General features: G+C 41.8%; 1 protein-coding gene across 2 annotated transcripts in view; it reads left to right on the top strand.

The window, feature by feature from the left end:
* CDK6 (cyclin dependent kinase 6) overlaps nucleotides 1–12,142 on the top strand; it is a 201,024-nt gene that overhangs the window by 151,084 nt on the left and 37,798 nt on the right. The gene's annotated exons all lie outside the window — the stretch shown is intronic.

Below are 12,142 nucleotides of genomic sequence, written 5' to 3'. Positions count from 1 at the left end.
TCTCTTGGCATATTATACATCCTTGATCTTCTTATCCCATGTAATGCATTTTGGATGAAAACCAGAAACTACTGCAAGAATTATATGGTTTTATCATACAGCCTATTGGTGATGTGCCTACAGAAACCTCATACACCATTTTGGAACAGCTACTGTGAAATAAAATGATGTACCTTTTAAATAAATGAATATGAAAATCTAAAGGAAAATGGCTCACCTTTGAGCTTAAAAATGAATAGTCCGTTTTTTACAAATTACAAAAGTGTAGCCACAGTACAAAGGCCTCTAGAAACAAAAATGTGATAGCAATACTTCTTGACAAAGATGAATTTGCGATATATGAAGTTCAAAATACTAGCTGAGGCCTTGCAAAAAGACTTTGGGATTATTATTGTTTGTTAATGGTAACATATGGAAAAATATTTGTTATTGGGCTTATTGCCTAGTCAAATGGCCAGAGTAGATTTACTACACTCCACCCTCTGTGTGACTCATAAATGAGAGAAAAGGAGACTGTGGATTTTAGGAGTTTCAGTTAAGTCCTCCATTGCAAACGTTTAGATACTAAGTTTTATTCCATATAAGGTTCACAATGACACTGATTTTTTTTCCAAGATTTTACTTGCAGAATAAAAAGAAGTTTCATTTTTGCATTGACAACGAGCATAAAACATGACAAACAACCAAACAGAGAACGCTTTATGATTTGCTCAAAAAACCTGTCATCTATTTTATAGCACTGCCCTAGATGAAATGTTGTCTTGTATAAACTATATAAAATTGCCTTATGTGAACTCTATAAATTAAATTTTCATTTTTTATAACACAGCACTCACTTTCCAAATCCAAAAATCTAACATGATCAATTGAATTAGGAACAATTGTGCAAATTCAGATATTGGGTTAAGGGTAAAAAATGGCAGATTTTTAGTAGATTTGATTTGAAGTAGAGTTTGATACAACCAGGCCTTCTGTTGTCCTTGCCAAAGACAGGGTCAGTTTGACATGCTCAGTCCTAAAACTGGGAGACAGTCAAAAACTATGTCGGGAATCTGCCAAGTGTATATGTGCTACGTTGTTTAATTAGTAACATTATGACTTACAGATTAAGATATTTGAACATGCAGGAGCCCAACATATGTCATAAGCAGAATTTAAGACTTCACTGTCATAAACTGCGGTGAATAGCATTGAATATCTTTATGGATTGTTGCATTGAGTTAATTTTGCAATAACCTTTGTATGATATATGTTGTCTTTTTAACATCCTTAATAAATTGCAAAAGAGAATCTATTCTACTGTGAAAATGGTGGCAATAAACTGTAAAATTTTGCAAACTCCCATGGATTATTTCCAAAACATTCAATAAGTGAAGCAGCTACTTCTGCTGAAAAATAGCAGTGAACTTAGGTCACTACCCATCTGCTTTTCATCTGGCATTGAGGGGGTAAGAGTAGAAGAGTTGGTTTTGGTTTTGTTTTTTTTAAGTTTACCTGTTGGTCCAGCATTCCAGCCATCCTTTTCTTTTTGCCAAATCACCAGAGACTTATTTTCTATTCCTTCCCTCATTCTCCTTTGCTTTCACTTGAAAATGTTTTTAAACTTCTGTCATTTCTAACTGATGTTCTGATCTCTTTATATCAGCTGAGATTCTGATAGCCTGCCTTACTCATGTTGAGTGGTGTCTCATTCCCAGAATAATTTAAAAGAAGTCAGTGGAACTATTTGTGATATAAGATACTACTCAGTATGACTAAGGCTATCATACTCCACAGTCCCATTGCCTTCATTGGAACCGTTCTGGGAATAGGATACTAACCAGAAGCAAGGCTATCAGAATCCGGCTCACAGTGCTTACAGTGGCCCAAAGGCTACAACAGACTAGTTGTGCTTGGATTAGCCAGAGTATAGGTCTCATTTCAGACTGGTGTGAATGAAATATAACTTTCTGTTGAATCAGCCTTAATCAGAGATCAATAGGAGAGGTTTTTAATGTTTTGCAAGGCACTTCTCCATTGGCTCGAGTTCAAGGATATACACAAAACTTTGTGCCAGGCTTGGCACAGGTGATCTAAATTGCAAGTTATATGAGTAACAGCCTGTCATCAGTTAGAAAACCTTTTTTTTGTCATTCCAGCTGAAATTACACAAAATTTCGATGTAGTTGCAGAAGTGGATATGTTTCAACAATAAAGCATCATGTAGCATAACACTAGCCACAAAGTACCAAGCACCTGAATATCAGCTCATCTTTATCAATACAGTGCTTATTGCTTCCCTAGAACACGTGTTTCAGTGAAGGGTGAAGAAGGCGATTGAAGAGTTTGTGGCCTAGCTGACCTGCACTCAGCGCAGACCCAGAGGGGAGGAGATGACAGAGGTGTACCTGTAACATGCTTGGGGTGAAATCCTGACCCCGTTGAACTCAGTGGTAAAACTCACATTGACTTTAATGGGGCAGAATTTCACCCTTGGGCTTTATGCCATAACGATTATTGGTAGTAGTTGTGTGCTGTACTGTGATTCATTCTTCACTGAGCTCCCCTTACCACCACTTCTTATGTACACGCATTATGGATTAACTCCTAGTCCCACTGAAGTCAAAGTGAGTTGTGCAGTTACTTCAGTGAGGCCAGGATTTCGCCTGATGTGTGTTGGTAACGTAGGAATGGGATGAGTGGAGCCCATGTTCCTTTTTTAATCTTTGATACATGTGTCAGTAGTAACATCTCCAGAGTCCTTTTTTCCCATATGGTCTCATTTCAGACCCATACTAGTTCTTTTGTCAGATGCATCCCTGTGCTTGAAAATATCTGGTCACTGATTCCTCCCGTATCTTGGTGCGCCCTGCACTGTAGATGTGGAACTGCTGGAGTATTTCATTTTATTTACAGCCTTCCTGTATCTCTCTGCATAGTCAGCTCTTCCTCTCTTTGCAGATCTTACCCTAAAACATATCTTTCTAGGTTCCCAGTTCTACTTGGGCAGATTTCTGAAATGCCGCCCTGAAGCAGAGAGAACAGGGCCATCAGGTGCTTTTCAAAATGGTAAATATCAGAAAAGGTAAAAGGAATGGAGACAGCAAGAGTGAAAGGATAAGGGAAAATAAGGAAAAGGGAGTCATCTCTGATTGGATAGTGAGGGGAGAGGATTAAAAAAAAACTAAGATGGTGCAGCACCCTAGGTAAAAATTAGCCATGCAAAGACATGTCTATGAATCCTCCTCATAACTACCGGTTTCCCTGTAAAGTGGCAGACTCCTTAAATGAGGTTTAAGAGAAAAGTGGTATCTTTATCATGCAACCAGTTTCAAACACGAAGTTTGAAATAATATTCTCTTGTGTTTTATAATAAAATTTAAACCAGCATATCTACTGGACCAAGAGCACAAAAACACATTTAGCAAGTATCCGTTTGGTCTCAGTTAGGTATTGGTGGCAGGAAAACTTAAAAACAAAACTTGTTTTTTTTTTTGTTTTAGAAAAATAAAGGTGGACAGTGCTGCCTAGAGTTGTAATAACTCCACAGCTCAATTTGCAACCTTTGAACCAGGGTATGATACAGTTTTGGCCTGAGTGAGTTTTTGCCATTTTTGGAAATTACCTTGCTTTGTTACAAGAATGATTTAAGTGCAAGTGCCATAAAAGTTCACCACAGACCGGAGCAACTGTACTGAGAGAAGGTTTCATCCCTTGGAAAGATCCAGTCAGCATTCAGTATTTCTGTACTCTGCACTTTTTCTCCTTTATTCCTCTGCCATTCATGTGCATATGGATGTGTGGGAGGCTGATGGTTTTTCCAAACCAGACCTAATGAAACAGGATTTTTTTTCCTCTCCAGACAAGTGCCCAGTCTATCAGACTTTTTTTTCAGAATTTCTACTGGACTCTTGGAGTCATATAATCAACTCTGGCTGAACCTAGGCCGCTAATTTAACCCTTTGTTTTCCCAGTCTGACAGGATAACAGTGAGATCTTGATTAAAGCCCTACTAACAGACAAAGGAAAGGCAGAAGTGTGCACTGGTCCATGTTGTTTTAGTATGTTGACAAAGTGTTTTCAGCTCAATCCTAAATCAGTGGCAAAACTCCCACTGACTCTGGATACAGCACATATGCACATTAATGAAGAGAAGGAAGGGTGGACAATCAGAGTAAGTCTGAGGTTATCAAGCAGGAAAAAAAAGATGTAAGAGGTCTTAGGACAGTGACATTGTCATTCAGGGTAGACAGACCCTACATAAAATATATAGTGCTGCTGTTTAGCACACATTTTCCTGCTAGGCTTTGCTGGATGATATCTTCTCAAGTGTCTACAGTTGGGCTGATTGATAGCCGTTAGTCAAATCCAGTAACCGTATCAGCCTGTGGTTAGAGATAAGTGTTGTGTGTGTGCCTGGCCATTCAGTTGTGGTTTTCCTTCCAGCTTCCAATCATGCCAGACTTTCATTCAGAGGAATAGATGCTGTGGGTAAGGGAAACCGTTGATAAACCATAGAAACCAAAAACTGTCACTAACCATAACAAAAAACAAAACCTGGACAGGGTGGGGGCAGGAGACCACTAGAAGCTATGTGAGTGCAGAGTTGAATTGGATTGTTAAACACAAGTATAGTATTGCCATCTGCTTGAGTTTAGCAGACCTGGAAAATGTCCTATTGATCTTTAGGAAGCAGAAAAGAAATAGATCTAGTCTGACTTCAAAATAGGTCCAACCTGACCTTCACTTTTAAAAACGTAACGGTCAGAGGAAAAAAATCATTCCAGCCTGTGACAGGGTTTATGGCTGCTGGCCAGAAGTCACTGGAGGAGTAGTGAACCCTTCCCCTGTGACCACAGATATCTTCCCTGGACTCAAATATTTGAAGGTAATTAGTCCATTAGCATTCTAATGGGGATGTGCTGTTGGGAGATGAGTCCGATACCAAGAGTTAAGGACCCAGATGCTGATCTGTGCTTGATGCAGCTCGGAACAAGGGAAGGGCAAAGAAGGTTGTATGCCTTATTTGTAGTCCCCTGTATTCTAATGCTAGTGAGGAACAAGTTTAATCCCAGCATAAATCACGGCAGCCTGAAGACTGCTCTAATTTACACCCAGCTGCAAATGGCTGTAAGAACAACAGCTGCAGTGCAGAGGTTCTCTGATCACACCCCTTTTTTTCAGTTGCAGGCCCTAGGCTGAGAGGAGCAGTAGCATGTTCTATGCCACTTAGGGATTCCCCCAATGAACGGGATTTTCTGGTTGCTTTGCCAAGCAGTGAAAAGCTACCAGACTGGGGTTCCAGAAACCAGCACATGAACTGCAGGAAGAAGGCTAAAACTGAGAGAATTATATATTGTACTGTACTGCTTCCCTCTCCATAACTTGATAAAAAAGAGCCTCTTTATACATCTTTGGACTTCAGATGAGGGAAGCCCTGTAGGATTTGTGTTTGATCCTTAATGGAACAAAACATATATATTTACTTTTCTGGTTTACAACAAACTTCCACAAAATGTATTTAAACTCCAGATTGGTTGTCAGGATCCTTTCCTGCTTCACACATACACCCTTGAAAGAAAAGAGAGAAAGACTTGATGTTAACTCTGGCTTACATTGTTAGCTTCCAGGTGCTTTTCATAGTGGAAGTATCTGGTCAGAGAACTTGATCTAGACCAGGGGTAGGCAACCTATGGCTCAAGTGCCAAAGGTGACACGCAAGCTGATTTTCAGTGGTACTCGCACTGCCTGGGTCCTGGCCACCAGTTCAGGGGGCTCTGCATTTTAATGTAATTTTAAATGAAGCTTCTTAAACATTTTAAAAGCCTTATTTACTTTACATACAACAATAGTTTAGTTATATATTTTAGACTTATAGAAAGAGACCTTCTAAAAACGTTAAAATGTATTACTAGCATGCGAAACCTTAAATTAGAATGAATAAATGAAGATTTGGCACACCACTTCTGAAAGGTTGCCGATCCCTGATCTAGACAGTTTTTAGTGAATTTTCCAGAGAAAAATATAATTTCCTACCATTCATCAGCCATAAAAAATGTATGTTATAGCTCAGAAATATTTATTCTATATATGTCTTCTGTTTACTTCTTTCTCTTGCAAGAGCTTTGCACTAGTAGCTCTTCATGTGTGTTCACCAAAGCTCTTAGATGTTATTTATATTTAAAAAAAATATCAGTAAATCTGCATCCAGAGAAGTGGAAAATGAAGCAGATCCATAAAGGACCAGGGGATGGCAGGACTTTGACAGCATATAAGGACAGCTGAGCAAAACATAACACATCTCTGAAACTTTTTACCACTCTGTACCAAGTAAATATCTGTCTGAATCAGAAGAGCTCAAAGTGCCTGGAGAAAGTAATGGGGAATTTGATGCATGTAGATATTTATGACAATATCTTTTTCCACAGGCACTGCACTACTGTTTTGATCCAACTTCTCTCTAGAGTCTGGGACCTTTTCAGCCACTGCGCTCATTCCAGTGGTAGGGCCAGTCTTGGGAGTCAATATATGTTTTACCTGATTAACAACTACAGTGTTTGGCCATTAGATATAAGCCCCTGGAAGCAGTAAAAAAGGAGTAAAAAAATACTTGTTATTGTAGTAGGTAGAACATGATTCTCCATGCAGATCCTTTCACTGTCCCAAATCATTAAAATCCATAGAAGGGGAGGAAATCTCCATAAGGATCCTAGGTAGCGTTCCTCCCACATAGTCATGCTGTGAACTATTTCATAGGATATTGTGTACCCAGACCTGGCAAATCCTTGGGAACCACAGGAGGCTGGGGCCATCCATATCACTCATGTACACCCCTCACTCAACCACTGCTCCCCCCTCCTGGCCAGTCTTCTCTTCCATCCCCTGCACAGACCATAGCTCTAATGTCCTTTGCAGGGTCCACAGGATGGTGCTGTGTATGTGGGCATGTGCACATACACCGTCATACATATTTCATCCTCAGGGCATGATCCATGCATTAGACTCTTCTGCATGCATACAGCTTAAGGGGAGATGTTTATACCAGGCCAAAGAGATTACCTGCTCTAAGCTAAAAATTAGCAAGTTGTTGGAAACCCCATTGTTCAAATCACATCAGACCATGTTAAAAACAGTTCCATTTTTAAGACAAATCAAAGTTATAGTCAAGCTTTTCAGGTGTCTATTTGCCTGTTAAAAATACTACTGTAATGCCCTCAGATACAGTAGGAATAATACTTCTAGTTGCAGTGTTTTCAGCTGTTTACGGTAGAACACTGTGGTAAGGGTGACCCGTTTAGAAAGAAAACTTGTTAAAATAATAGTTTGTCTTCAGTGCAAAGAGTCAGTTGTTGAAAGTCACTGAGAGCATTGTTTCTTGGCACTGGGGCCACGAGGAAAAGGTGGGTCACAGGCTGTTGGACATCAGGGTGAAGCCAAAATCATCCCTTTAAAAAAAATTCCCTTTTGTTCATTCGCCTCTCTTAGGTACTTATATGGCTTTTATTACCATAGGATCTGAGCAGCTCACAACATCCCAATGAAGTAGGGAAGTGTTATGATCCCAATTTAAAGATGAGGGACAGAGACACTAAGTGACCTGACCAAAGTTGCAAAGGAAAACAGTGAATTTCCCAAGTCCTGGGCTGAACTCTGACTCTGAATCCACCTTCCTTTCTATGAGCCAGGGTAAGAGAAAGGAAAGACGAGATCATGCCTTCCTCCTCCTGTGGCTGCGGCCTCAGAACCCACATTCCCAGCATCTCAGCTCTGAGGAAGGCACGGCTGACACTGAGGCCCTGAGCAACTCTAGGATGTTGGCCTCCAGTCTTACTGGCCCATGTTCTCAGTAGACAGGTGGAGTCAGCTCAGTGAAAGAGATCCTTTTGTCAGCCTGTTTTTTTTCCAATCTGCTGTCACATTTCTTACTTGTTATCTTTGGCGATGACTGTCGCTATTAATGATACAAGGTCTGGTCAAGTGCATTCTTTGACAGTATGTTGGTTATCATGACTGAAGCTTGGCTTGGGATCTATAAGATCTTGGGCTCCCTGTAGAGGCTAGCTGGGGCTCGTCTCTCTCTGAGGCGGCAGGGAACCACACCGCCTCACTACCTTTCGGAATAGCTCTTGCACAGAATTAGTCCGGCCATGGGAGTCTTCCTCTGTGGCCTTAGTGAAGGTACAAATAAACACAGTGAGCCTAGGCCCTGGGTCAGGGCGAGGCCCTGGTGAGTCAGGTGCCCAGGCACCCAATGCAACACTGTTTTGGATTGGCCGTTTGGCCTGCCTTTCGCAGGGATCTCAGACACACTCTAGGTGGTCCTCCCACTGGCGACGGTAGACTACGATGTCATCTAAATACGCCAATGCATAGTCTTGATGAGACTGTAAAAGGCAATCCATTAGTCATTGGAACATCGCTGGGGCCCCATGTCCTGCTGGGGTGGCAAACATCGTCTTCTCCTTAGAGATGGGGTCGAGCGGGATCTGCAGTACCACTTACTGACTTAAAAATCCCTTACTGAGGTCGAGGGTGGTGATGAAATAGGCCTCCCTTAGGTGACCGAGCAGTTCATCTAGCCGGGGCATAGAATATGTATCGAACCTTGAGATCGCGTTGACCTGCCAGAAGTCTATACAGAAGTGCCGTGTTCCATTGGGCTTGGATACCAAGACCACTGGACTGTGCCACTCACTTTGCAATGGCTCAGTGACTCCTAGGGCTAGCATGGCCTGTACTTCCTCTTTGACTTCCTGCTGCATTCAGTGCAGCAGGGGCCTGGGCATCTCACGGATTACCTTCCCCGGTTCGGTCTGGATGGCATGGTGGACCAGCGTTGTGTAACTGGGTAGGACCGTGACAGCCTGCAGGAGACATTGGGCCTGCTTTCGCTGCTCTTCTGTGAGCGTGTGGCCAAGCTGGGGGCCCTCTGTCAGGAGTTCACAGGGACCCAACTTTGGTTCTGGTGGGTAAGGGTTAATTAATAGGCCCTCCTCCTCCCACAATGGTTTCAATAGATTCACATGATATCGCTGGGTCTTCTCGCGCTGGTCAAGCTGGTGCGGGGCAGCTGGGACAGTCCTCGGGTTTTCCACAGGCTGCTGGACTTTCCCAATGGCTGGATGCGTCTGGCCTCCCCGGCAGCTGCTTCCCCAGTGAGCCCTGAGGTCAGGCCTTTATACTTCTGGGGCAACACCTGACCCTCTCGGGGGTGGACTCAGAGCTCCCTGGCTCTGCCCACTCTGGTGTCTGGAGGGGCTTGTCTCTCTCCGGCGCAGCAGGGAACCACACCATCTCACTACGTTCCCTAAGAGCTAGATTTTTTCCTGATCCTTTCTCAAAAGGAAATGTCAGTATACTGAAACCCTGACAATAACTGCTTTGCATCAAACATCACTCCTCAGCCAGTGATATGCAGGACATGCATATCCAGGCAATCCCTTGTTCTCCCTGAACTTTTATTAAAATAGTGTTTATCTACCTACATGAATCCTCAGCGTGTCTAATATTTTGAAATTGTAAACCATATCCATGAAGGACCGTATTTCCATTCAGACCCTGGATCAAAATTTCATGATCTCATTCTTGCTGAGAAATAGATTAGGAAACGCAAATCACTGACTTCTCTCTCTTCCCCTTCTACCTCCTAATTCTTCCCTGATCTTACATCCCAGCGAACCCCACTGAAGTCTCTCACACAGAGACCTGTACAGACAGATGGCCATAAATATGAGAGAGCTGTATTGATTTTTCTTTCATAATCTATTTCACCTTGAAATTGAGATCAATCATTCTATCTATGGGGTCACCTCTCTGCCTAACAGTAGTAGAATTTGTGGTTTTGCAGGTCAGTTTCCCCCAGAGGAGAAATCAGAAATGTGGAGTATTTTCACAGTACCACTTGTTTGTTTACACTATATACATCTGGAACAGAGAGAGTCACAAACAGCATGCAGCAATCCTCATTTTCAGGAATCTCAGACCAAACATGAATGCTTAGTTCCCAGGAAGCAACCCTGCACCAAGAGTTGACTATGGTTAGGAAGATTAAGGCAGAGAGTTCTTGCTGCTTGCAACAGCTCCCCAAAAAAGAAACTACAGCACAGAAATAACAACAATACAGCCTTTCTTCAAAGTGTACACTGCTTGCGCACTCAGAATTTGCAGGGCTATCTTTAACAGCCTCATCTGATAACTCCCCGAATACCAGTATATACATACTGGACTGTCAAGTATCAGAAGGGTAGCAGTGTTAGTCTGGATCTGTAAAAGCAGCAAAGAGTTCTGTGGCACCTTATAGACTAACAGAAGTATTGGAGGATGAGCTTTCGTGGGTGAATACCCACTTCGTCGGATGCATGTAGTGAAATTTCCACTACGTGCATCTGATGAAGTGGGTATTCACCCACGAAAGCTCATCCTCCAATACTTCTGTTAGTCTATACGGTGCCACAGGACTCTTTGATACAGGACTGATGATTAACAGTTCTCTGCATGCAAGTGCTAGCCCATTGGGGGCCCTAAGCAGGAATATTTGGGGGGTCCCCAACATGCATAACATATACTAATAAGTAATAGGGGGCCACCTTGAGCTGCTTGGGGCCTTAAATGCTTAGTCTGCTTATGCCTAGAGTCTGCTCTGGTTCTCTGAACCAGCCAAACCCTCAGGTACACTTTAATCACTAAAGAAAGTTTTAGAAAAGAAATAAAACTAAACTATCATGTGTGGTCCCAGAAAGCTGGGATTGTAGAGTCCTCCTCACCTTCCTCTCTGCCTGCCCTCTTCTGGGTCATCGAATGATGGAAGTTTTGTTATATTAGGGCCTTGGACATTGCACAGGATCTGACCGACTATTATAAAATATAGGAAGCTTTTTTTGTGGATTAAAATTGAACTACAGGCAGTAAGTTTATGTTATGACTCAGTTTCCTTAGAATTGAAGAAGATGGTTAAAAATAAAGTTCTCAGTATTATTGGTGACATTAAGTGTGTTGATTATAAACAACTGAGCAACTTAAAATGACTTTTTGTTTCCAAATGGTTTGAGTTCACTCAGCACGTAAAGAAGTAGGTGGAGCAAGTCTTTACAGTAACATTGACTTTTTTGGTGTTCAGTTAGGTCCCCTTGGCAGTGTTGAATAGTACTCTGATGCTGTAAGAATGCAGACATACAAGCATGACCATAGAATCACTAAGCCTGATAGAGGATCTGCATAAAGCCTCTGTATAACATATTTCCCATCCAAAGGCAGAGGTGCTGTTTCTTCTGTGAGCAGGACTCATATTTTATCAGTCACCATTCTAAAGGGATACTGTGAACCTGGAATTAAAGAAACTGACTAATACTTAAATAATGCTAGTTTCTCATACAGCACTTTTGAAATAGCATGTGAAAAAAAAATTGTAATGCTTTCTTCTAAGGGTTTTTCTGCTGCCCTTCTGGTGAGCGCCTCCCTTTCTCTTTTTCAAAAGAGAAATTTGGGGCTGAGAGCAGACAGCCAAACATGTTCAAGCCTGGTTAGGGTCCTAGCCTAGAATTTGGGAGACCAGGGTTTAAGTTCCCATGTTGGCAAGTCACTTAGCCTCTCTGTACCTAAGTCCCCCATGTGTAAAATGGGATAATAGCACATTTCTATCTCACAGGGGTGTTGTGAGGATATATCCATTAATGATTGTGAGGTGCTAAGATACTGTGGTGATGAGCACCATATAAGTAGCTCAGACAGAAATGTGCATGCCTTGAGATGAACCATAATGCCAAAAGTTAATGGATTTTTGCCATTGACTTACCAGGAACAAGGATTGGGCTCAGCCTATGGTAGGATGCTAGGGAGAAGGAGGTGGACAGGGCAAAATATGTCCCAAAGTAACGAAGTACGTTGCATGTCACCATTAAAATACAAGCGAAACAAACTACCTGTTTTGTGATGTGGTATTTATGTATATACTGTGTGTCAGAGAAGTGGAGATTGCATTACAACCATAGCTCTGTGAGCAGTAGCTGCATCAGGAATTCTGTCTACTGATTTTTTTTTAAATAAAATCTTACTTTTTGTTGTCTTTGTTTTGGCCAGGAACCAGTGGAAAAGGATAATTTAATGAAAAATCACTAATGGATGAATGAGTTTAATAATGGTAGTGCTTCCTATATAAGATACTCTA

This window comes from Gopherus flavomarginatus, chromosome 2 (genome assembly GCF_025201925.1).
Source record: "Gopherus flavomarginatus isolate rGopFla2 chromosome 2, rGopFla2.mat.asm, whole genome shotgun sequence".
NCBI lineage: Eukaryota > Metazoa > Chordata > Testudines > Testudinidae > Gopherus > Gopherus flavomarginatus.
Note: the sequence above shows the minus strand (reverse complement) of the source record. Positions and strands in the feature narration are given on the sequence as shown.